The 21,950-nt window shown below is 38.6% G+C and overlaps 1 pseudogene; it reads right to left on the bottom strand.

The window, feature by feature from the left end:
• LOC108718534 overlaps positions 1 to 21,633 on the bottom strand; it is a 544,081-nt pseudogene extending 522,448 nt beyond the window's left edge.
• Between the last annotated feature and the right edge of the window lie 317 nt (positions 21,634 to 21,950).

Raw genomic sequence — 21,950 nt, 5'->3', positions numbered from 1 at the left:
TGTCCATTAGTTGGCCGGTGATTCGTCAAAGGATGTACCCAATATTTGTTAGCAGCAATTCTCTTTCGGCTTTCTTTCTTTATTTATTGATACAATTATATCAAGAAAAGCAATATGGTCAGAGCTCTAGCAAATGTCACGTCGCAACCGGACGTTATTTTTGGTTGCGATACCTGGGAGCAGAGACAGTACTTCCTCTTTGCTTGTGGACTGTAAAATTGTCACAGTGGTGCATGGGAAATAAATTGCTACCAAGGCATATAATCACTTGTAAAAAATGAACAACGACTTATTGATGTAAGTCGCTTTATAAAAAACATAGGCGACAAATCTCAAGAAATCTCACACTGCCCTAAAATGCATATGCTATACATTCTGTCTGTGTTCATGGTATGATCAAACATATTTATCTTTCTTTCCAATGCCCTACCATTTGCAATTCTTCTTTTAGGTCCATACCAAAACAACATCAGGCAACACATGCTTACTGATAGGCCTTCCCCTAAAGCTTTTTACTAGGGCCACATGGTGCCTGTATATGGGCAGACAAGGCTGAACATCTCGGTTGTTGAGTTCCGTGTTATAACCATGTACTATTGATCTGTGTATAGGCACAAAATGATCACCTGGCTCTGCTTCAGAACTAAGGCAGAAGCCCTTTAATTTACTTCTACAAGAGAACCCCCCCCCAATCATGACTCAACTGTAACTCTGGGTGACATGAAAAATGTGGGCAAGTGGGGTTTGCATTAACTGGGCCCACAGCTCCAAATGCCAATGGAGACTCCATGGGGTACTATATTAGCCTACCAGTGATCTAAAACCACGACAGTACTACCTGTATTAGATTACTAGGAAATGCATGGCTACACATCATATTTTAGGAAGAATATACTATTATATTTATGAAAATATAAAGGCAACTTTGCCACTCAGATACTTCATTAGTACAATTGTGGTTAATAGGCTCATACAGCAACTGTGCTGAACTGCCAACAAAACAAAAAGACCTACTCAAATTAAACACATGAACAAGGGATAAAAAACATGCAAAGTCATGTCTAGTTATACTAAAATGAACAGCTAATAAAACGCCATCTGTTCTCATTAAATACATGACATCGCTGTCTTGACAGACTTTTGAACAGGGCATTGACTTAGTCCAAAATGCTGCATATCCCTTACAATGAGGCCCAGTTTATCTGTGCTTCAGTGGTAGTAGTGTTTACCCAGCTTATCCCTTATCACACAGACAACACTGGGAAAAGAGCAGATGGTCCCCCAACTTCATTCTGAACAGGACTTTCCCCTCCTTTTTGCAAACAAAAGATAAAGAACACTTCAGCATTGATTTAGCGATGTGTCAAAGTTGAACATTCCCAAAACACATATCATGGTTAAACAGCAAAACTAAAACTGTTCTAACCAACACAGATATGAGAAAAGAACTGTCCACAGTAGTGTGGTTAGAAAGCCATAGGGTCCATTCAGACATCTGCTCTTCACAGTACACACAGACATACACTGCTTTTACTGATGTTAGAATAAATAATAGGCATCTGCTGTCAATTGCCAGTATGCTTCAAAATACAGAAAAGGCACATGGAAATTCAGACAGCTTTACGAGACTGGAGGAAAGAATAAAAGCGGGGAACAACATGCACAACCACTGTGACAGAATAAACAAACACAGAGGTCAGACTGAAAAAGGATTTTACAGTCACAGAAAAAAAAAAAAAAAGTAAAAAACACTATTTTATGTCATGTACAGTTACAGAAAACAATTATGCTGCTTTTCCTCAAATACAAGCAGCGTTAAATCTTTTACAGTTTTCACATAGGATGGCCATCTATGGCCAGAACAATGCAAACTTTAAAGGGACCATTATTAATATAAAGTAGCATTATTCAACTCCTAGTATGCCTTAGTTCAGTGATCCCCAACCAGTAGCTCGTGAGCAACATGTTGCTCTCCAAACCCTTAGATGTTGCTCCCAGTGGCATCAAAGCAGGTGCTTATTTTTAAATTCCAGACTTATAGGCAATTTTTGGCTGCATAAAAACCAGGTGCACTGCCAAACAGAGCCTCAATGTAGTTTGACAATCCACACAGGGGCTACAAAATGGCAGACACAGCCTTTATTTGGCACCCAGGAACATTTTTCATGCTAGTGTTGCTCCCCAACTCCTTTTACTTCTGAATGTTGCTCACGGGTTCTAAAGGTTGGGGATCCCTGCCTTAGTTGTTCCAAGTTTACCAAGAAATGGAACCACTAATGTTACGGTTTAATGATCCCTCTCTGAAGTTCCAGAGTTACAACACACCCCGGTTTGACACGCCCCAAAATGACACACCATGTCCCCTATACTACTAATCCCATTACTTCAGGACACGTAATGGGATTAGAACTCAATATGAAGGCTATGGGAAGAGCTAAAACAGTCAGACTGGCCTCCACCTATATTACTAAAAAGCTGTAATTGTGTTGCTTAAAGGGAACAAGTTTGTCTAAATAACTAGGTCTAGTTTTCTAGAAAATCTGCTCCATGGTAGAGTAGCTTCTAGAAGGGTGAGAGGGTTTGTTATAATGATTTCTATAGAGTAAACTCATTGAGAGATGGCACTACTGCAAAATATGTATACACACATAAAGGTTAACTGCCAGACCAAAATAAACATTTTATGCTCTTCAACTACAGACATTTCTTAGGGATAGTTTACCTATCCCAAAGATAGGTAAACTGTCCACAACATCAGGGCAACCTAATTAGTTTTTATCAGTTAAATTATTGCATGTAATCTGTATGTTCAGTGTATGAACTGGTTTATTACATAGGGCTGCTGAATATCTTTGCCTTTCATATATAATAAAATGTAAGTTTTAAGACTAGTTTCAAAAGTGTATGTTTATGTGTGAGTCTTAAAGAGATTATGACACATTTCTCTAAAAATCATAGGAACTTGTCTATATCAAGTAGGTGCTGCACGCTGAATATTTTCCTCTACTAGCCCCCCCTCAAAGCAGCCTCCCAGTCCTGCAAACCGTTGTGAAGCCAACCCTCTGGCACTACCAACGGATCTTCTGTGTTGTTTCACTTACACTGGGCATGAGGGCGGAGCGATCCTTCCTGTTTTCATTTGTAATTGGCCTATGGAAGGATCATGCCGCCCACATGCCCAGTGTCACTGAAACAACGCAGAAGATCCGTTAGATATTTCAGAGGGTTGGCTTAATGAAGGTAGCGGGCTGGGACGGCTTTGGGGACTTTTATAGGAAAATATATATTTGTATGTATACATGTCTGTAGAGCTTTAAACAAATAGAAAAGGCAGAAAATGTTGGAGGGCTACCGCATGTCCCACTGTAACTCCATAGCACCTTGGAAGTGTCAAGAGATGAGGACAACACTAAGACAAGGTTTCTAGGTATCTGCGGATGCCCTGCTCTGCTTGTTGCTTAGTCAGATGAACTGGATAGAAATGAATGGGTGGCTTTAAAAGGCAGTTCAAGGTTTCTTAAGAATGGAATGCGGTCAATCATAAAATGTACAATCTGTAACAGGCAGAGCCTTTTCACACAGATGTTAATAATCTGCAGCAGGCAAGAGGCTAAAAATAAAAAAATATATAGTATCCCTTAAATTCCAAAAAATTTGGGGGGGCACTGCTTAAGTTGTACATATATAGCAATGGGCATTCCTGCTACTTAGATAGCTGTAACAGCAACTAGTTGTGCCTACCTCAATGCACATTTTAAAGCAAAGCATTGTCATCCCAATTCTACCACAAGAACAGTTTGCCTGCTGTGAGTAAACATAAAGAAATCCTCTGCATGATGGTAACAATAAGAGTAAATGTGACTGACGGACAAGAAAGCTTCTAGCAACACAGAAATCATGCAGAGTAAAAATTACAGCAGACAGATCCACAGGGCACTTTTATGTAGGTCACATTTGTCAAACTATGGCATTTCTAAAGTGAGTCTTGCGTTAACATCCAAAAACAGGGATACTTAAGGACAACATATAGCAAAGGGCTATCATTTGCAGCTGTATTATACAGGGGGTGAGCTCCCATATTGGCTAATTGTTGAACACTGCATTAGAGAAAGTCTAACATCTCCCAGACACAACACTGTAACCTAGAGTGCCTTAGAGATTTAAAAATCTTTATTCCAATATAATTTTATTTGGTTACAATAGATACATCAGTGGACCGCCCTGTATTCATTAAATGCGCACAGCATTCTACACATGAGGTATTTCAAACAGACAAGGGTATGTCAAACTGGGTAGTGTTTTGTTTTAGTAATGTTTGGCGCAAGCATGAGTAACAATAGAGACTGTTGACCCAGCAACTGAATGGCCCAGAACAATAGGGTTCCCAGGAAGAGGGTAGAAGGTCAATTTTAGTAGATATTAAAACATTAAAAAATGGTACCTTTCAGTTGGGCATGGGGTGCCCTAAGAATTCTATTCTAGTTTGTACACTAGGTGCAGTAAGTATGCAATTCTCCCCCCTCCAACCAGTAAATCTTTAGCATTTTAACACGTCGGAAACTGCAGTTTATTTCACAATGTTGCAACTTGCATGGGGGGGGGGACACACATTTTGTGACACTTCCCATGATTATTCTGCACATGTAGAATGGGTTTATTGTCATGGAAAAAATGCCATAGGCAAATGTCACAGTCACAAGCGGTGTTCCTACAATGTCTAAACATGTAATAAACATACATGCACATACATATATACACATACCAGACGTTCCAAATTATCCCAAAGCAGTTAATTTGGCTTTGAGAAAGCCAGTCAAGTTCTTTCCTTTCCATCTCAGCACAGCCACTCTCTATGGACTTCACTTTTTACACAGGGTCATTATTGTGCTTAAACAAGAAAGGGTCTTCCCTAAACTGTTACCACAAAATAGGAAGCATGGAATTGTCCAGTGTCATTGTAAGCTGTAGTGTTTGCTTTCACTGAAACCAAAAGCTCAAGCCAGGCCCAGACTGGCATTTTGTATATTCTGGCAAATGCTAGAGTGGCTGCTTTAAGATTTCAAAAACATTCTATATTTACTGGGCTGGTGGGAGCTGTTTCTCATTGTGTATATGAAATGCCATATGGGTCTATTTTGAATCCCACTCCAGACCTGACCCTAGCCAAAACCACGATAGACTGATGGACTACTATTCCTCCACTACCAAAACTTGTCAAACCCAGATTTGTACTTCAGACTGTAAGAGGGTGAAATCAATTAGTTACATTGAGTGCGATATTACTGGGCTTGTGTGTGGCTACTGGAAATATAATGTTCCACATGCTGTTTCCAATTAGGACCACTGTTAGAGGTACAGAGAGGAGTCCCGTCATGGGTCTGGCATATTCAGGAGCTATTCATGCTGTTATCACTACTTACTGTAAAATGGTGGAATATGGAGATTGGGAGGATAGCAACGCAGCAGTATAGAAGCAGTATGAGCAGTAGTAGGAGTAATTTTTATGCTCCCACAACCCCCTATTATTTTATATTGTATTACGCCAGAAGCTGTGGCTTAGCTTCATATGTGGTTTTCTAATAGCACCCCATACCCACCCCTTTAAACTAATGGTGGTCCTATGTATTTAAGTGCACCAAGTAACACTTTTGAATACATTCACTACACCTAATTAAGTTTGTCCTTTATTTACTTTAACTCACACCTACATACCCATACCGACGTGTGTACGTGTACGTGTGATATAGATATAGATGGATAGATAGATACATACATATACATACACACACACTTTCCAAGTGTGCACCTATACACATAATTTTACTTTACCTTCACTATTTTTACATCCTTACATTTTTTTTTTTTAAAAAAATGGACATTGGTTTGGCCACTCACTCTCCCTTAAAAGCCACAAGTCAGCGGCGGGGGAGAATTTAGCCTTCAGACTGAAACCAAGGTTCAGCAGACTTTTACTTGAATTAATGCTACAATGCAGAGAGGCACTAGATCCTTTATACTACGACCAGAGGTAACAAGTTAGGGACCACCATGTGGTGTTTACCTTGACGTGGTATGGTGACTTATCAACTTTATGATCATAACTTTGTAACAAAAAAAAAACCCTGTTTTGTAAACATATGCACTTGCATTTATACTGAATTATTTGTGAAACAGGGGACCAGGGAATGTGCATTGAAAAATAGTACTTCCCTTATACTTAAATATACTTAGCCTTTTGAGTGCTCCCACAAGCCCCTTTTATTGTATATAATTTTTATGGCAACCCTGCTGCTTCCAGAGCATGTTCCAAATGATGACACACATTTAAGTGTCAATACAATTCTGACTATATGGTGTGTTGTGTGTGGGTGTGTGTGTGTGTGTGTGTAAAAAAAAGTCTACAACGGACTAACAAGAGTTTATTAAACCACATTTATTACTTCTGCAACATTACCTAAGCTCCCCAATATGAATTTGAATCATTTATCATAGCATCCCGCAGTGTTCATTCCAAGAATGGTCCTGCAATGCAGGTTTCCTCACAAATGTATTCTGAAGATTGTGCTCATCTGCTGTAGTGCACAACATTTTGTATTTAGACTCCTTTTTGGATGAATTGTAATAAACATGCTACCCAACTGAAGGTTCTAGACATTAATTTACTTTGACTATGCGGATGTCAAAATGAAAGATTGCTGTCTGGACCCAGACACGCAGCATTAATACTAAACAAGTGCATTCATTTCAGGTCAGCGGCCACTCGGGCTCAGATTCAGCAGGTGGTAAAAGTAATGTACTCATTAAAATGTATGTGTTACAAGGTTCAGCCTGAACTATCTCAATATAAAAATAATTCTCAGAAGAGGTAGCCTTGAACCTACTCACTAGAACTGCTCTAAAACAAATTGAAATTTCCCCAAATAACATTGCAGCTGCACTTTGACATTTTCATGATCTCATTCAGGAATGGCTACCTATTTTTCTACATGCCAACAGTCTAAAATGAATACATGAATAGAAAATAGAAGTTAAAAGGTGGGGGACGGGGCTGTCAGGATAAGTCAGGGTAGTTAACTCAAACTAGTTTAATATATGCAGTTACAGATGACTAGCAACAATATCCTCAGTTGTGAGAGCTAGTTGTAGTTTATAGCAGCCAGATTAAACATCAATGAAGTTGGTTTTATTTTTGGAAAGCTCCAAAAAAAGGTGTGCTGACCCTAAGATGTTGTATCTATTCAAATATCTGTTAAAGGGGACCCAAATGCTAACATTTATAAACACTATTATAACATATAATCTATTTCATACAATTTCATCTGTACTTCAGCAGATATCCTTTCACATTTGTCCAGTTGAAATATTAGGAGGCTGGTCATAAACGTATCACCTCTCACAAATTAATGTTAGAATTCATTTAAATGAGCCACATAGCCTAGTGACACCGGGGCATGGCATTTTGTTGTCGCTAACATTTTTGTCTGCAGTCTGAGCTGAAGCAGAAACATGCCCAAAGGGTTTTATAGCTATGATTTACCATAAAATATGCATAGGTATTGCCCTGAACTATGCCCTGGTTTGCAGGAAACTTGTATAGTAGCCCACTACTATGCATACAGGATTGCTATTCATTGCAGTGCATGCTTCATTTTAAAGTAATATGAGCTAACTATTTACTGGAGTTAACTCCCCAGTATCTTGGAGGATTTCATTGCTCCAAGTTGTTAGCCATGGAGGGGACAAATATAGGCAAGCGCTCTGAAATGGAATCCTCCAGACATCAGACTTGTGAAAAAAGTCTTTATTGTAGATATACCATAAACTCCAATGCCAATGTTAAATTCGCCTTAACACATCAAATCACAAAGTTCTTTTTTTAGGCAGTCCAATTTTTTTACTATAAAGGACATCGGGGGGAAAAAGTGGCACTGCACAGCCATGTTTCTTGCCTTTCCCAGTTGTCCCTTAGCACACTTAAGGGATCATTGACAGTATGTAAAGTACAAAAAAAAAATGGAGACTACTTTCATTTTTCAAGCCTGATGTCTGAGGGATTCCATTTCAGAAGGCCTGTTTGTATATCCAGTGTAGCCCCCACATCAAGTTCTGTTGGCAGCACAGAGGTTAACAAATTTCAATAGCTGCAAGTAGAGAAGCATAACTTCTCTTTTCACTTGTAAAGTACATAAACTAATTCAGACTCAAGCATATGCAAAGAGGGTAAATAATCCAACGCAAAACTGAAAGTATTGCATACAGTGTGAGGTACAGGGAAGAGATCTTTTTTGCAGAAATTCATTTAAAGCAACAGTAACACCAAAAAATGTGAGTATTTTAAAGACAATAAAATGTACTGCAGCCCTCCACTAGTAAAACTGGTGTGTTTGAAGTTGAAACAACATTTTATATTAACAAACTGCTGTGTAGCCGTAGGGGCAGCCATTCAAAGCTGAAAAAGTAGAAAAGGCACAGGATACTCTGTAGAGAACATATCTGATTTCTGAAGAATCCTATGGCATACTACAGAGTTTACCTGTTATCTGCTGTATGTCCTGTGCCTTTTCTCCTTTTCCAGCTTTGAACGGCTGCCTCCATTGGCTTGTTTTTATATTATATAGTAGAGCAAACACACCAGTTGTACCAGTGCAGGCCAACAGTACATTATATTTTCGATACTTTAAAACACTTAGATTTTATGGTGTTACTTCCTTTAACCCTACATGAAATTGAATGCAGGACCATGCATGGATGACATATGGATGTAAAGTAAAGTCTGTAGCTACAGGGAAAAGGAATCACTGATTGAAAAGTCGAAAATCCATACCCCTGCCATGTATGTAACCCACTGGGAAAACACTGTATCTTGATTGCAACCAAGAACTCTAGGACTCCCACCAGTGTCAGTGATGAAACTACAGGGGCATGCCTCCATGTCTGCTGTGGGCACAAGATAAAGGCCCATTCCAGAGCTGCTTATTCAGATCACCTAGTGTGGACATTATGGATGCACCGAATCCACTATTTTGGATTCGGCCAAACCCCCGAATCCTTCGCGAAGGATTCGTCTGAATACCGAACCGAATCCTAATTTGCATATGCAAATTAGGGATGGGAAGGGGAAAACATTTACTTCCTTGTTTTGTGACAAAAAAAGTCACGCAATTTCCCTCTCCACCCCTAATTTGCATATGCAAATTAGGATTCGGTTCGGCCTGGCAGAAGGATTCTTGGCCGAATCCCGATTCCGAATCCTGGATTCGGTGCATCCCTAGTGGACATGGTGCATCCCTAGTGGACATGGTGCGTTTTTAAAGGAGAACAAGTTGGGTCACCATTGTGCTGGGGAAAAAAAAAATACCGGCCTTTGTATATTTTTACCTTTCTTCCCTACTAACATTGTGATCTCTGGCTAACCTTTTAATGTAATGCTGCCTGCATTCAGCAGCACTGTATTCCAGAGGGGCAGGAAGACGTCATTTAGAGACACAAGTGAGGGAGCCCAGAATACAAAGGCCAGAAAGGGACCCAGTCCTTAATTGCTTGCTCTGACATGTGATAAGGACAGGACTGGCCTGCACACCGATGCTGCAGTCTTCACTCCATGACAGATTGTTGAATAAGTACGAAGCGGTGCCAAGAAAATGTTCATTATTTTACTCTACCTTACGTTCATGTTTAAGTCTGCATACATGGAGAAGGTAAGTAAAATGGAGGAGCATTGGTACTAGAAAAACCATAGCTATATTACAAATGCAATAATGTAAATCACTGTTGGCAAAATAATTTTATGACTTCACACTGAAAAAACAAAGTGTCATTCATTTACCTTGTAAATCACTGCAAGCTAATTACTTTACTCACAGCTTAAAGGAGAAGTAAACACCCTCCACAAAAATGTAATCAGTGAACAGACTCTTTGAACTCTTTAGATAACTGGCAGTCTGGTTGTTAAAAGGTTTACATTAAGGCTGTAGCATCGCCTTCATCACTTAGAAATCTGTCTTCTCATCTAACCCCTTCAGCCCGCCCCCTCAGAAATTTACTTTGGTTGTTTACTTATGAGCATGCTCAGTTCTTCTCGGCTCAAATTACTAAACACACCCTTCAGTCTAACAGCCAATGAGGAGATAGCATTGCTGGTTCCCATAAAAACTCTAGCTGTCTGATCCTATTTTTTTTCTCCTAACCACCTCTCCTGAGATCAGCTGAACCATTACAGTGCTCAGCCCCAACAAAACTTTTTATCAAAGTATGTGGTGCCTGTGTCAACCCGCATTCTGCATTGCATAAACTTTACAGCATACATGGCCTGTTTGCAGATGCCAATGTTAACGATGATGTGCCGCCGGGGGAAAGCTGCTATTTGTTTTAGGAAAATGTGATGGCACTGGCTAATGGAAGGGGTATATGCAGTACAAATTATGTGGCTCGGGTTGCAATATATGCCCAACTTATATACATGGTAGGAAAATGTAGGCTTTACATGCCCTCAGGGAAAATTCCTGAGCAAGATTCTGCTCAATACAGTGTGCCTGGCTGAACCAAATCAGAATTTACAATTCTGTGAACAACAAAACAACTAAAGTGTCAAACTTCAGATGATTTTTACATTTTCTCAAATTTGAATATGCAAATTCGGGTTTGCATTTAGTTTAGTATTCAGCTAAATCTTGTGTGTCAGATTCAGTGTTTATGTATTCTCTACATCTCTACTTGAGGTAACATGAAGAACTAAGGAATTGGGGGATATACTAGTTCAAGGTCACAAGGGACAGATATCAGAACTAAACCCAAGAATTTCAGACTCTGCTCATTGTGTGTCTTGTTGACAGTCTTGATTGCAATGTTTTTCCTCAGGAAAAGGCAGTGCTCGATTTGCTTGTTACAGCTCCGGTAACATAAGAAGTCCTTAACCAATTTAAATGAAATCAAATACTAAAACAGCCAGGATTTTAACAGAAGGTATATCAATTACCATAGCCCATCTGGAAAAAGGAAACATATTGTTTCTCTTAACAAACAGCAGTTAGCTCACCTTAAATGTTATACTAGGAGCATAAAAAAATGCTAAAGGTGATCAAGGGACCAAATCAATATTCAACCAGTTTGAAAAACGAAGGAGATCCTATAGTACAAGATTTTAACAGTGTGTTGGGTCGGAGTACAGCTGTAATAAGCAGCTTATGAGATATCACTGTGGAAAGACATTTGGCAGTGCTTAGGCACATGATCAGTCCTGGAGTCCTTAGTTACAGAAAATCTAATCCAATGAGGTCAACTACAATTAAAGTATGCCGCTGCTTTGCCCTCCCATGGCTCCCACACAAACCGAGTCGCATTATGCATGTCACGTAGCATAATCTAACCAGTGTGATTCCAAATCTGTTTTAATATTCCACCCTAAGACTGCATCATAGAAGTGGCTTAAAATGGTCCTACATTGTTGGGTGAAAAGATAAAATGTTTTTTGTGGAATTTTGTTTCACCTTAATACTATAAAGAGCAAAAAAATCAACTATTTTATGAATACAGCGTCCATAGTCTTCTGCAGCAGAGAGTGTCCGTTACGAACATCAGTCCTTGCCCCAGTACAGCTTACAATCTAAGGTCCTTATCTACTATACATACTACAGTCAACTTGATTAGGAGTCCATGAACCATTTTGCTAGTTTGGGTAAAAAGAATGTCAAAACAACAGTCAGTGAAGTGTAGGCCCTCAAGCTGCCAATTACACACTTATTTTGAATTGACAACATCTTTGCCTATAATTACAAAATCATAGGAAATAAATGTATATATTCAGTGATAAATTCTCTTGTTTTTTACAGCAGCATTAGAGATATGTACTAGTAGTTCTGATTGCAATGATGTATTTTAATCTGTCTTGGATACACTGGGTAGGGCATACTGACAAATAAGATATCATACTTATTTGCATTCTGCAATGTAAACATTGACATGGCACTGATCAAAGAGATGATGGAAACGGCAGACTCCACGGCACTGGCTATGTAGTATTTTAGCCTGTGCCATATTTTCTATGATCAAAAGCAACTTATGGTTAAAGGAACAGTAACCTCAAAAAATAAGTATTAAAGCAATGACAATATAATGTACTGTTGCTCTGCATGGAAATGCATAAAATGGAGATGATGGAAACGGCAGACTCTACAGCACTGGCTTGGCTATGTAGTATTTAAGCCTGTGCCATATTTTCTATGATCAAAAGCAACTGATGGTTAAAGGAACAGTAACCTCAAAAAATAAGTGTTTTAAAGCAATGACAATATAATGTACTGTTGCTCTGCATAGGTAAAACTGGTGTATTTGCTTCAGGAACTCTAATATAGTTTATATAAACAAGCTGCTGTGTAGCCATTCAAGCAAAGGATACATAGTAGATAACAGATAAACTCTGAAGAATTCCATTGTATACTACAGAGCTTATCCGTTATCTGCTGTGCCTTTTCTCCTTTTTCAGCTTCGAATGGCTGCCCCCATGGCAACATAGCAGCTTATAGCTATAAACTATTGTAGAATTCCTAAAGCAAACATGCTAGTTTTACTTGTGCAGCACAGTACATATTCATAACTTAAAAACACAAAAGTTTTTTGGTGCTACTGTTCCTTTAAGTGGTCACAAGTTTCTCTATTTATATAGCGTGGACTTCGTTATGAAATTCTTTAGAGTTATTGTTCTTTATTCCCATCAGTTTCTGTCCCACTAAGCTTCCTATCATGTTCACGACACACACGCCCACACACCCCCCCCCCCCCGGGGGGGATTAGTAAAATCCAGCAAAGCATAAAATCTGGGGTTCATGCAGACAAAGGAAGAATATACAAACTCATGGAAGTGTGAGAATCTATATGATGTCAATGCTGCAAGGTGGCAATGCTAAATAATGAGCCACTGTGCTTGGTGCAAAAAAAAAAACCTCTCTCCTTGGATAACATACAGTTGTACAGTTGAGTAATATATAATATATACTGCCATTCACCTTTACAAATAGACTGGAAGTATACATGACAGTGTACAGTAGATAAATGAAAGGAAGACATTTTACTTTCAGACATGTACTGATTATATTGCAGCAGGAATGAAGAATTGTTCATTGAAACAATACACTGTAGTTACAGTTATTACCAGATTTTTAGAGCAGTCTTTAGAGGGAAAAAAGGTCTCTTAATGATAGTTCCCATACAGAAGCAAATATAGGTCAGCACTGAGACCCCCAAAGTGTTTTTGATAAATAATTCACATACAAACATATACACACATACATACTGTCATTTAACCAATTGCTCCCACATATGATTTTCCCTAACCCCTGTATAGATAACCAGCCTTGCCAATGTAAGCTGAATGTGTTACAGAGCTTTGTCAAGGTGGAATATTGAGTTTGGCAAGAGATTTGGCTCATGCTGCACATGAGAGAATATAAACAATACAAGCAAGACTCCCAAGTTAATATCAGCAACATTTACATGTCATGTAGCCAATTCCTTAATTTTAAAGTGGCAAGAACTCCCTAGTGAGATGTGGGTGTGTGTAGATTATACTGTGTGTATTGAGTTAAACCAATCATTTTTCTTCTCTGTCACACTCCTGTGTCCTTTGGGGGAGGGGCACACTGGAGGAATTTATTCTATTCTATACTGGCCTATAGGTATTCAATGCAAAGCAACTAAGCAGTTAAGGAGATACTTATTTGTCTCACTAGGAGTGCCTTAAAGATGCAGTTTCCACATCCATCAGCTGACACAATGGAAATCCCTTCTTCTGCACTATATCCTTAAGGTTAAGGTCACACTGGGTAATTCGGGGAGATTTAGTCGCCCAGCGACTAATCGCCTCTTCTTTGGGGTGACTAATCTCCCTGAACTGCTTTGCTGTCTTCCTCCTGCTAGAATGAGAAATCGTCTGTGGCATGGCACGCGCCATTTCCTGAGTCAACTTCAGAAAACAAAGCGCTGCAAGTTTTCCCAACTACTTTTTTCAGATTTTTAACCAGAAATAAAGCCTTTTTTACAATTGATTTTCATCTTCTATTTTTTATGTTTTTTCCAAAATTATTAATTCTCCTGTCTCTAGTGGTTCAGTTGGGCAGCTCAGTAATTAAGTTGCAATTTGCTGCATTAGTTGATACATTTAATTCATACATTTCTCAGTAGTATATTTGGAATATTAGCAACTATTTTATCAGTAAGCACGGCTGCCTTTAATGAAACTCTGGGATTCTGCTCAGCAGGGCCTGTGATAAATTGTATTAACTAAATGTTTCAATTTAGAATAGTTGCAGAGTTGGTGATGCCCTCCCAGATCTGCTTTAGAAAGACATAAGAAGGTCAATATTAGAAAAACAATTAGAATACAGAAAGTAATTGAAAAAAATGTATGGTGAACTATATGAAAACTCAATGCAAATGAAATGGTTACTTGTATATACTTAGAATAAATCAGATTCAAGTGCTGGATACCAGTACATTTGTTTCAATAACACCAAACGTGAGTCACCTGACTCACGTTTGGGCTATACTTAGAACTTACATAAGTTTACATCAACCTCAAAAGCACTTACCAGTTGCAATGTATTTATTAAGCCACTGCAATGATTTTAATGTACTGAGTAGCTCTGTGATATAAAATAATGCTCCAACTTTCTATTCCTCCACCTTCTGTGCAGAGATATTCTCTTAAATAATACTGGTTGTACGTATGAAAGCTCCTACAGACCGCATACAGGGTGTATTTATGAAAAGAGACTAAACCCAATCCTTTCTTTCCTTATCTTCCATAGCCCTCCTGCAGTGTTATCCCCTTGCAGGAAGCCCGCGTCACTAATGAAAAGAGGCAGAGCCACCAGAAGTGGCTAGTTGTGACTAAACTCCTGGCCTTGCATTTGCAGTAACAGCTCCCTGAATTAGTACACAGTCTATACAGAAACATACCATAAAACTAGGACAGTACATATTTCCAACCAAGACCAATTGAGCTGGAACAATTTATTAAGCATACTAGCCTTATAAGCACTTCCTCATATATGTTAATGTAAGGGTTAACAGCATAGATTTTGGTAATCTGTAACACAATTAAAGATATCCCATGCTAAGAGCATATTAACCAGACACAACAGGGAAGCAAATATGGTATAACTACAAAAGGCCCCACCATTCTTGGAATACTGAAATATAAATTATGAATAGTGTCCATTGTCCCAAAAGGAAATAAATTACAAACTTCTATTTGCTCTCTGCTTGCAAAAGTATTTTGGATTATGGTCCTTGGGTCAGCAAAGAAAAGCTTGGTGACTACAATGATATGAGGAGGCTGTGGCTGGTCTGGTGAGAATCTAGTTAATAAGGTTTTCACTGAGAAGAATTATTTACTTTTTTCTCCAGCGATATGCTATTAAAAAAATAGACAATAATCCAAACAATTGTCATTTTCTATCTTAGCCCATCTAGGTACTTCTCTTTAATATAACAGAACACGCATGTCTTCTTTAGCAGGGAGGGTGAGGCAGCAATCGAGACTATGTACAACTGTCACATCCTCATCAGGTTGCCTCGGACAGTAAAAACTACACAATTAACTGATAACTCATCTTGAAGGAAGGGTGCCCTGTGACCAGCAGATCCCAAGCCCTGTGTGAACGATGCCAAAACATTTGTGTCGTGCAGCAGATATACGAGCTGCTGTATGGGTATATGCCATCGAACACAAACACTCTCCTGATAAGAGTAACAAAGATTCATGTATACAAAGCTATAGACCACACATTGCCAAAGCCATAATGAGACACATAAGGCAAGTGGGAGGGGGAACAACAGAACGTATGTAAAGTCCTATATGATGTATACGCTCATTCTCCTCCAATTCTGGCTCACACTTTTTATCCAGGCACACAGCTTCCCAGTAGATGCAGCCCAAATCTGGCATGAAAAATAAAATACACATGCTCCAATGAAGAGTTTTATAGGCAGAAAAAAAAAAAAGTTAAAAACGGGGTTTCTCCGATCTTAATGGTGCCGAAGCTTGAGAAAATCTTCATTCCAAAGGATTCATGCGAAAAATCACAAAAAATATTTATAAAAACAAAAGAAATTCTGAAAACAAAGGGATACATAAGATAGGAACGTGTAATAGCCCGAGAGCACTGGATGTTGTGCTCCGGTTATGACTTGAGAGCTCTGGCTAATATAGAAAGCTGGGTGATGCTCCGATAGGACAGGGAGCCCAGGGTGCATTGCGTAGATCACTACGCAGCACCAGTAAGCTGGATTTGGATATGAGCGCTTTTATGAATGAACAATTACAGAGTTTTAATGCTGTGGTGTGTAGGGCTGGCATATGTATTATTTGTCTGAAGGAAACTGCAAGCTTCGCTGAAGATATGCTTACCCCCGCCGCCTCCAGTTTATAAACAAGCACCTACAGTCTTAACATTCAAAAACAGAAATTATTTGGCACAGGGAAAGCCAATGCAACAGAAAATAGCACAAAGCTAAAAATAACAATAATCATATTAAAATATAATATCATCTCCAAGTCTCTTGACATAAAGTCACTTGTTTAGTTGAAGCATTTTAAGAGAGCAAGAAAAATATTTATATCACATTATAACATATTCTATATAGCCATACATGAAACATTCCCTGCACAAATCAGAAATATGTTTATATCAGCACAGGAACATCGTTACTGGGTAATTTACAAAAACACAGCAGCTTTAATTTGACAAAATGTACTCTTCTTTAAATAATGTAAGTGAAATACCGCAGTTATAAAGAACTAATGAAACATAATTACATTCTTATCAACCTGAAATTTAATGCAGAAAAAAAAAAAGCGACCATACTGAACATGTGGCTTAACGAAAGGGAAACATCTCCCCCTGCAGGAAAAATTAAATACTGCAACAGCATGGAGGAGATGAGGTCATTTTATTTGGTGTTTCATGTTCTCAGCACATGGGGAAAAAAAAAAAAAATAAACTAGATCTGTTTGTGTGCCTGCCACAAGCAAATTATTGCAGGGCAGACCCTACTACAACAACATGAATAGGGATATTTATTTTAGAGATGCAACAAATCCACTATTTTGGATTCAATCGAACCCTCGTAATCCTTCGCTAAAGATTCAACCGAATACTGAACCGAATCCTAATTTGCAAATGCAAATTAGCGGTGGGAAGGTGAAAACATTTTTACTTCCTTGTTTTGCGACAAAAAGTCAAGCGATTTACCTCTCCACCCCTAATTTGCATATGCCAGATTGATTCGGCCAAATCCTGCAGAAATAGGCCGAATCCTGGCTAAATCCCGAACAGAGTCCTGGATTCAGAGCATCCCTAATTTATTTTAATTTATGTATACTCTCCATGGCATAAGAAATTGAAAACTGTTTTAGAATATAGAGAGAGTGAGAGACGTGTACTGCATTCAGTTTGTTGCTTTTTGTTTTTTTTTTAATAGAACACTTTATTAACGAGACTCCAGGAGAGTTACTGCCCAAACAGTAGAAAACAACTTTTGTAAAAGTTTGCCCACAGATACAAAGAATTACACTTTATATATTCTATCCAGTCCTGAGAAAAGTTTGAGGTTGTTCCTCTCAGAGATCCCTGCACTGGAACATTTTACCTTTTAGGATGCATTAATCTGTACAAGGTGCATAATATATAGATGACTATCTGTGTAGTTCACATGCTTCTGCCATACATTGCATTTAGAAATTAAAAGACAAAAAGCAACCACCAAATATTGCCTATCACATTGTACAATATGCTAACTTTACATGGAGTGCTTGCAGACTGCACAGTGGAAACTGCCTGATACTCGGTAGCCATTTCCATTTGAGTGACCCTTTCACTAAGATAGTCTACACTGTAGCAGTTACACATGGGAATGGGATGGAGGTCACATTTCCATTAAGCACAATGGAAAATAGAGGTTTATTTATGGTCCTCCGTGACATCATCAGTGATAAATTGAGTTTAGTGGGTTACTGTTTATAATATGCAACCCAGTTAATTATAAGAAATTATTTAGATTTATGACAAAGTTTCAGTGGCCAAAAAAAATTAATATTGCCCATCTCTGCCCCTCAGTGTGCACTTGAGGGCCAAAATCATTTGAGAACCAAAATCTGGTTGGAGAGGAGTTTTTCACCAGTGGCTAACCATCTAGTGCAGGGTGCCCAAACTTTTTGCAACGAGGGCCAGATTTGGTGAGGTGAAAATGTGTGGGGGCCGACCATTCAGCCCGATATACTTTGAACCATTAACATTAAATTACAGGAATCAAGTAATCGTAGCAGTAATATTTGGGCACATTAGTGAAATGATCTGCCACTTGGTGTATACTGCTGCCTGTGTGCTGAAGGTGTTAGCAATAGACACGTACTGGCATGTAGCGACACCATACTTCTTTAGTTCACTGTACTGGCACATCAGTACGTCTATTGACACCTTCAGCCCTAAAGAAGTATGCGAAAACAGTACGTCTCAGTACGTGTCTATTGCTAACACCTTCAGCACACAGGCAGCAGTTTAGACCAAGTGGCAGATCATTTCACTAATGTACCTTAATATTACTGCTATGGGATTCCTGATCACACTGTGCTGGGGGGCCTCATTATTATTAATTTTATGATGGAGACTGAGGGCCGGTGTAAATTTGAAAAAGGCCAGTAATTGGCCCCAGGGCCGCACTCAAGGACTGAAGGTTTTGCTATTAAAAAAAAGTTAAAGCTCAACCAAAGAACATTTTAATTTTGCATTTATCTAATTAAGATATAAAAGAGGTGTACGTATATTTCCCTCTTCATCTTACCCAAACGGACTGCTCCAATGGGTACATTCGGTGTGAACATTTTAGGCTAATAGCAGATGGGAAGTTTTCTCTGCCAGCACTTACTTCACAAAACTGCATACTTCAACTTCTTACATACAGAAATTACTGATGGACTGTTCTTATTGTGGTCAGTGGATCAGATGTTCTCCACTGGTGTGTATACAGCAGTTAAAAAAACACCATTCTTCATTAGCCTTAGACTTCACTTTTTTGTTTGTTGATCGTTAAGGTACATTGAAGGTACATTGATGTACTTTGTACTTGTATTGCGTTATGAAACTATAGGTCTGCTTGTTCTTGGTCTGGCATATTGGAATGGGAAACCTTTTCACAATCCTCTTCTGCCCTCAAATGGTCAAATTAAGGTAGTGCATATAAATATGTAGACAAGACTTTTAACTTAATAGAAAATATAATAAAAAGCAGCATCAGTCATTAAGTTAAGTGTTTAATATATGTCAACAGTCTTATGGCAAGATCAAAACATCTAAGATACATTAGCTCTTAGACAATACAGCACTCTCCATGGTACATAACCTGTACTGAAGTCACATACAATAGATATATAGATAAATATATAGTTACTATGATTACAGAAAATGATTAAACACATAAACAAGCATCATGTTTTAACTCTCATGTGAAACTTTTCATCCGCAGGAAACCAAAAATGCTCTTATCAAGTGCCACTGATGCAGCCCTGTTTGCAAGCAACAAATCTTCCTGCAAAAAAACAGTTATTACTTGAAAACTATTTGGATATTTTGCGCATCCAAAAAGATATAAAAGCCATCAATTAAAGGCATTATCAAAATATATATAATAGGGCATTTAAAGGGATTGTTAATCTTTGATCTAACTTCAGTATAATGTAGAGTAATATTCCAAGACAATTTGCAATTGGTTTAAAAAAATTTATTATTTGTGGTTTGAGTTATTTCACTTTTTATTCAGCAACTCTCCAGTCTGCAATTTCTGCAGTCTGGTTGCTAGGATCCAAATTATCCTAGAAACCATGCATGATTTCAATAGGAGACTAGAATATGGATGAGAGGGCCTGAGTAGAAAGGTGAGCAATACAAAAAAAAAGCAGCAATAAAAATAAATGTGTAGCCTTACAGAGAATTTATTGTTTAGATGGGTCACTGACCCCTGTTTGAAAGCTATAAAGAGTCAGAAGAAGGCAAATATGTTAAAAAGAATTGAAAAAAATAATGCAGACCAAATAAAATGTTGCTTATAGTTAATAGTTCTAGAACATACTAAAAGTTAACTTAAAGGTGAACCAACGCTTTAAAGAAGAAGGAAAGGTACTGTATATACACTAGGGGGTGTACCTGTTTGCTAACAAGTGCAGGGCCCAGGGTACTACTGGAAAAGCGCCATGCCGACACCATCATCTTCTTCCAGATCTTCTTCAGTCAAGGTGTGCATGAAAAGCAGGGTGAAAAGCTGACGTTAGAAGCAAATCAAGTTGCATATGCCGAACAAGAGACCAAATAAGTGATAACAGGGTGCTCCATCTGCTTCCAGATTTAGAGGCAAGTGGCTTTTTTTTTTTGCTTTCTGTTATTCATAAGGGCTCTCAGGAGGCTATATTGTAAAAACAGCAGTGCATCCATGCAGGATGCCAACAACCACTGCAGCAGTCTCGTTACTAATTCTATTGAAGTATACTGCACAATTCTTGGGAATGCAAGACATTGCCAGGCTTTTGTCCCCTTTCTTTTCTGACTGGCACATACATTGTACAGGCTTTCGCCCTTGGGTGTCTATATGGTAAATATACCCTGTCTCTATGCATGATGCCAACAACCATTGCAGCTTTAGGTACCCACTTGAGCAGTACTAGAGTTACTAGTATTATAGAAGAAAACTGCAGTATTCTTAGGAATCTTATATGTCTTATCTTTATTCTTTAAAAGATCGGGACACATTCATACCGGTTATGCTGTAGCCATATGCAGCCAGCTGCCCCGCCATATATTCACCATCGGAGTTATTATGAGAGCCGCCCCATGTATGGATCCAGACCTTCTGAGTGCCTGGTATTGTGCTGCAAACACAAGAAACAAACATATTAAGAAACGTTTTTGTACAGAAGTACAGGTTTTTTTTTGTTTGTTTTTTTACAAATTCTGGCATGGGGAACTCCCAAAACAAGGGGGAAAAAAAACAGAAATAAAGCTCAAACTGGAGATAACTAGTCTCATTTATACAGATGTTTTTATCAGTCTGATACTGTGGGACTAAATAATCTATTCGACTTTACATTAGAAGTATAAAATCCTGTTTTTTGGTTGAACCCTTTATTCTATTTTATTTTCACTTTTAGGATTAGTTTAGAAACAAATTTCTTATCTTGGAGCAGTTTCTATAGCTTTTATAGAATACAAAAAATAAATACAATGATGCCAATGAAAACAAATTCTATGGCTCTTGGGTGGTGGTGATGGTTTTCTTGCATCAGAAAAAAAATGCAGTGGAATGGGCTCAAATTAGAATCTTAACGAGCAACAATTTTTATGAACACTATTAAAAAACATCACTGAAGTGAGTGGAATTAACTAAGCTGCCCATTTCTACACACCACCTTGCAAACATCCAGTGGGTTGTGCCACTGCTCTCTTGGAGCGGAGTGGGGCGTACCATTACAATACCAACAGGCCTGGACCCAGAAACCCTTTCCAGATAGTACACATAGGACACCAAGCACCGCAAGGTAGCAATGTCACAACTGCAACCCCGTGCTGCCACCCAATGGAAAATATACATTTCCCATATTTTATATACTGAACCAGCCTAAAGGTTCGGCATCTATATAGTAATAATGATCTAGGTCTTCAAAGTTGTCATAGGAGTTTCACATCATGGATTTTACTAGAAGTGTTTGTGACATGCACATGGACATGCTCAGTGTGTTCTAAAGTGGCTGGGTTGCCCGTCATTTAATCTAATGCTACAGGGCTGATTATTAAAATCCTAATGCCAATTGTGCCGGTTTCTGAGCTGCTGTATCAATAATCTGAATGATATGCAGGTATGGGACTGCTTATCCAAAATGCTTGGGACCTGGGGTTTTCTGGATAAGG

This window comes from Xenopus laevis, chromosome 6L (genome assembly GCF_017654675.1).
Source record: "Xenopus laevis strain J_2021 chromosome 6L, Xenopus_laevis_v10.1, whole genome shotgun sequence".
In the NCBI taxonomy this organism is placed as follows: Eukaryota; Metazoa; Chordata; class Amphibia; order Anura; family Pipidae; genus Xenopus; species Xenopus laevis.
This window is presented reverse-complemented; position numbering and strand designations above follow the sequence as displayed.